At 41.4% G+C, this 6,000-nt stretch overlaps 1 protein-coding gene across 1 annotated transcript in view; it reads right to left on the reverse strand.

Annotated features, from left to right (window-relative positions):
* Positions 1-5,139, reverse strand: part of RACGAP1 (Rac GTPase activating protein 1) — a 30,508-nt gene extending 25,369 nt beyond the window's left edge. The window contains exon 1 of the mRNA XM_044422112.1: positions 5,087-5,139. The gene's annotated coding sequence lies outside the window, so the exon portion shown is untranslated. The remainder of the gene's footprint in view (positions 1-5,086) is intronic.
* Positions 5,140-6,000: the final 861 nt, after the last annotated feature.

Below are 6,000 nucleotides of genomic sequence, written 5' to 3' on the forward strand. Positions count from 1 at the left end.
TTCAGTAGTTTACCCCCACATGAGTATAGGATTACACCCTAAGCAAAACAGTTAAATCCCTATCAGTGATATTTATTATTCAGTCCACATAGTGAATATTCCTGACCTATATTAACTAGCTTCCTTTTCAGATTAAGAAAACTATATAAGAAATGAAAATATCCCATTTTAGATAGAGCACATAAAAAACAGGAGAGCAATTGTCACAAAGAAATGGAAAATCATTTGTGGAAGGCAATCTGCATTCTCTTCAGACAAGGTTACTTAATAGAACATCTTTCTTCTAAAAACATGGCATTTACAAGGCTTTCATGGATTTACAAAATGAAATGTTAAGAAAATGAAAGGCCATAGATAACACATGAAAAAGAGCAGTAAATCAAAGGTAGTCATCTTACTAAGGTCAAAGCAAGATCCTTTATCTTGCAAAGATGGGTAGGTAATGTTCATATTAACGCTGAATAGGAAAAACTTCTCAGTGACTGAATAGCTTGGATTCCAAATTACAATAATCTTCACAGAGAAGTTCTACAGCTCTGTGAGATCATAAACCAACACTGTTAAAACACACACACAAGATTCCACACAGGTAGCATTTTATTTGATTGACTTGCATGTGTGCCCACTGTTTGTATACTCTAAATTCATGTCCTGGATACATGTTGGTGCCCTAATGCATAATGTGCAGCAGTTAAAACTCTATGTATGGCACATATACATTACTTATACATTTGCAATTATGTCTGGGAAACTGAAAACTCCTTGTGTACAGGAGTACACTTACATTTTCTGTGCCAGCAAAAGGTTTGTCTATTCATCCGCAGGAAGAAGCCTCAGTGTAGTCCTCTGTAGAACTTCTAAGGCTCTTCAGTTACCAAGCAAATCCAAAACTAACAGATGAAAGTACTTTCTAGATTAAATTTTAAGTGCCAGCTTCATAGACAAAAAAAAATTGCCTTGTTAGAATGAGTGGGGCTTTAAAACTTTCTGAAAAGATATTAGGTATCTATTGCAAGAGTGAGCAGAAAGTAGATCAGGATTTAATGGTAGATCACAGGGTGATTTACAGTCAAGGGTTTCTGAGTTCCAATTGTCTAGTAATAACCACAGCTAAAACCCCTTTCCTCCTTAATTAGGTTGTGGGGAAATGTTTCACTTTATGCAAAACAAAGCAGTGGATTTTTGCTTGAAAAGAATTCTGAATGCAGTTTTGTTACCTCTCACAAATTCCTGGACTGAACATGTGCAAAGAGACACCCTGCTGTTCCTTAATGTTTAGCTTAAGTCTGCCTGCCTCAGCATCTATTTTGCAGCTGGGACTAGCTGGTTAATACCTGGTTCTAGCAAAACACAGTAGGTCCCTGCAGCTTGATTTCATTTGCTTAACCTTGATCTATCTTATTGCTTGAGATCCTTTTCTAAAACAAATATAACAAGAATCAACTGAAAAGTCTTATTCTATCAAGTAGGCTGAGAATCTTCATGAGGAATGTGTAAAAAAATTTCCCCACTTTTTTTCTGTTAAAATTTCCTATTTCTAAAAATTCATTATTTCATAGAATTCATTAGTTATAATAAAAGGATGCCAATACTTGAGCAACTTCCAAATTTATAATTAATGTTTCTCAAGTAATTAAGATGTGAATGAGAGTACATATGTTTTAAAATAGGGAATAAAACAAATCAACAAATACACCTAACACTTCAAAGCAAAAATCAAGTTATGAGTTCACCTGACTAGCTGTGCAGGTCAAATCAAGCCCAAAAACATGATCCAGAAACCTTCAGCACAAAACTTAGTTTCTAAATATACTAATGCAGCAGAGACAACCACAAGCTTAACCTTATAATACTATCTCATAATCTCACAGTAATACAAGAGGCATTTATTGGGAGGCAACCTGTTCTTCAGCTCCTAGATTCCTGCAGCCCTGGAGGCTCAGACACCAACAGCAGGATAATAACTTAAGGAATGAATCTCCTGAAGACATGGAAAAAGTAGTGTTATGAGATAATGAATGAAACAGTTGCAAACATTACTGTTGTCCTTAGGGCAAGGACTTTGCCATAAGAGAATATTGAAGGAATCATTACTATTGTGCAGGAAGAAAGCAGGAAAAGTGAGACCCCAGCTCATAATTGACAAGCTGACAATCTACTTTTCCATACTTGACACCTCCTGTACCCCCTTGATCCTATCCTGTCTCAACTTCTGATTGCCATTGCTCTGTCATTATTGTTCCTCTGCCACATAATCAACCTATCAATCTCCGATGACTCACTGCTATGGTACTGTTTTCTTTATTGCAGTTTCCTATGAGTAGTACCCAGTTTTCCTTCTATCCTATGCCTCCACATTCCTAAGGTGTGTCATTTACTTCTCCTGTCTCAATCCTCCTCTAGGTTCAACCCCTAGAAAAAATAGTATTTTGAGGTGCATAGAAGGTAGACTATCACCAAAATAACTGACAATCACCTCACTGCCAAATTGCAAAGTACAGTGGTACCTCGACTCACGAACACCTGAGTTCACAACCAAATCGGGTTGCAAACAAACATTTAAAATTTTGACTCAGGTCGTAAACTCCGCATTTGATGGCGACCGCAATCGCAGCCATCGCCCCGCTGCCCACCCCGCCCCCCGGTAGGGAGATGACTGTGATCATGCTGGGTGCGGAGGGGAGATGGCCAAGATCATGCCCGTCTTTCCTGCACGGGCACAACCAAGATCCTTGCCATCTCCCCTCCAGCATGATCGCGCCCATCTCCCCCAACCAAGCTCGCCCACGATCGCACCCATCTCTCCCCGCCCCCAGCACACTTGTGCTTGGGGTGGGGGGGGGGAGAGATGGCCACGATCTTTGTTGTTCTTTGTCACTTTGCTTCACATTATTCTGATTAAAAAATAGTTACAGAACGGATTAACCTTATTTACATTGAACCTTATGGGGAAATTTAACTTGGCTCACGACCAATTTGGGTCACGATCAGAGTCCTGGAATGGATTAAGTTTGTGACCCAAGGTACCACTATAATGATCTCTTCCTTAGCTGTGTTCCTGCCTTCGATACAGTTAACTCTTCCCTTCTGAGTTCCTTCATGTTATAGGTTTTTTCTGGATGTTTTTACGTGTGTGTGTGTGTGTGTGTGTGTGTGTGTTATTGATGAATCAGCTCATCATATCCAATGGCTTTCACTAGCACCCATACATGAATGGCATCCAGACATTTCTCTGTCCAATTCCACACTTCCAATTACTTGTAAGATATTTCCAGTAGGATGTTGCATTGTTAGTGTATCCAAGACCAAACTTCTTAATCTTTTTAAGGTTTTATCTTCTTCGATATTCCCTGTAAGAATCAAAGGCACTACCATACACTATAATGAACAAGCAGAAAGCCTTGGATTTATCTTTGCTTCCTTCCTTGCACTGTCTGTTATCATCAAGTCACTTCTCCATGGATAACATTGCAGAGTAAGGCCCTTTCTCTTTAACTCTCCAGCCTTGCAGTGAAAACTTTACTGTAGTATAACCTTCCCCAAATTGGAGCTCACGAGTTCTGTTGAACTACAGCTTCTATAATCCCCAGTCACCATTAATATACTGGCTTGGGAAAATAGACATTATGTTCCAAAACATCTGTAGACCTCCAAGTTGGGGAAATCTGCTCTAACATTAACCTCTTTGGACTTCTACTGTCACATGTCTGACTGCCCTCCTCTATGCAAAACTCTACGGTCAAATCATTCATATCTCTTGTTGCTCAGGTCACAGAAGCCCCCTCTAAGTAACTATACTAGCTACTCAGTTTCATTTGTACTCAGTTTAAAAAGTGCTTACCTTCAAAGCCTTCTGTGACTTTGTCCCAGTTACCTTTATGCCCTCATTCCCTCACACAGATGTTTTGGCCTACAACTCCCTCCAGTCCTAGCCAGCATAGCCATGCCTGTCCTAATAAATCTCTACCCATTACCCCTTACTTCTAGTTTCCCTTGCTATGGCTCTCTGAATGTGTCCTGCTTCTTTAAATGACCCAGTCCTTTCTTTCTTATTGCCCCCTAAGCCTGGAACTCCCTCCCAGAATAGCTGCAGACTGCTGCATCTCTCATTTCATTCATGTCCTTCCTGAAAATCGATCCTTTTTGTAAAGCCTTTGGCACTACCCTTGAGATCTCATTCCCTGTTGAGAATAAGCCTCAATTAAAATCATATTGTCCCTTGTTTACTTTCCTCCAGTCCCTTTGTTGCTTCTCCATTAAAATCTAAGTTGTAATCTTTCCCCAAGGCAGGGAAGCAGCATACACATTGCAAAGTGTGAAGTGCCATGCTCCTGAAGGCACTGAATAAATCAAAGGAGCCAATGCTGGTATTTGACATTTCCATCACCCTACTAGCTATTAACACAAACAAGAAGGAAAAATGGGGAAATTAGAGCCTGCTATCACATCTCACATAACCTTTCCAGACAATCACTGTATGTGAAATTTATCCATTACATCCCTATACCACCCTCTTTTCTCTTCCAAAAGACAACATGTGATTCCCCCTCCTCTCCATTTTATCCTCACAACAGTCCTGGGAGGTAGCATAGGATGAGAATCGGCAATTGGCCCAGAGACACCAGGAGAGCTTCACAGCCAAATGGGGACTTGAGCCCAATACTTAATCCCAGCCCAACATTTCAATCACTGCACCTGGCAGGCGGGCGAAATGGAGAGAGGGAAACCTCCCTTGAAAACATCCTTTTAACCTCACCTCTTGGTATCTAATAATATTCTGATCGACAAGATCTTTCTTTTATTTTCCTTTGTCCTGCAATGCTTAGAGATGATTTTACGAAATGTTTAAAAAGTGACACATGCCTATTTGACGGCAGAAATTTAACTGCTCCCACTTTCTTGTCCCATAGATATTCATCACCGGGGAGGGGGCTTCCCCCGGGTTTGCAACTAATTAAATACTAGCGATCATATTAGTTCCACGCCACAAGGAGAATGTATTACTTCCCATCACCCTTTTTGCGTCTAAATATGCTCCCTAAAAGCCCAGATGGCCTCCGGAGGGGACTCTCCCCGCTTTACCTACCCGGGTCCGCGTGAGAGACTCTCGTACCTTCCCCGGACAGGCGCGCGGCGCCGCACCCCGCAACGGCAACCACCCCGACAGAAACGGCTTCGAGACCCGCCTTCCCGTTTGAATCGCCACAGCCCGGCGCCTTTGCCTGTTCTGATTGGCTCTGAGCTACTGGCACGAGGAACCGAGGATGACGACACCACCTCCGCGGCTTCACTAGTATCACCCCCCAGCGTTCCAGTTATTGGCTTCGGAACGGGACGCTCACAGCGCCTTCTTTGTCAAGGGCAGGCTGAACTTACGTCACACCATTTGCCCACACTTCCCAAGCCACTTGTAGGCTGTGTCATTTTACCTCCGGGCAACTCCCCTCCCTTTTCCCGATCAATTCGTACAAAACAGTAAAGTCGAAGAGAGCGGAACATGAAAGTAAAAGGCAAGCAAACACTTTCTTGTCAAGTGGAAGAAATTTCATTATATATGATTTGCTTCTAGTGGGCATTTTTGACAATGCTCATAAAGACAGACTAATGTGAAAGAAAAATAGTGGCATTGCCTTAGGGACGAGCAAAAGGCCTCTTTTTAATAGCTGTATTACAGTGGGGGAATTAACAGCACGTAGAAGTTATGTGTCATGCAAATGAACGATTCAAACGAAAACAACTCAGTAGAAACTCTTGTACGTTTAGAAATTCACAAGTGGGTAATAACGTTTCTTAGGACGAACCAAAATGTCAGGAAAAAATAAGCAAGTTTTCACGTTCTGCAGGTCAGGCTATATGTCAAGCAAAATGGGGTGGATAAGACAAGAAAAATGGCCTTATGATGAAGTCACAAAATCGGTATTTAGTTATACTGCTTCTACAGGTTTTAAATTTGTTTACCAAAGCTTCGAGATTCTTTACAGATCCTTCACATAGGAAGAG

This window comes from Varanus komodoensis, unplaced genomic scaffold (assembly GCF_004798865.1).
Source record: "Varanus komodoensis strain SLA01 unplaced genomic scaffold, ASM479886v1 scaffold12, whole genome shotgun sequence".
In the NCBI taxonomy this organism is placed as follows: Eukaryota; Metazoa; Chordata; class Lepidosauria; order Squamata; family Varanidae; genus Varanus; species Varanus komodoensis.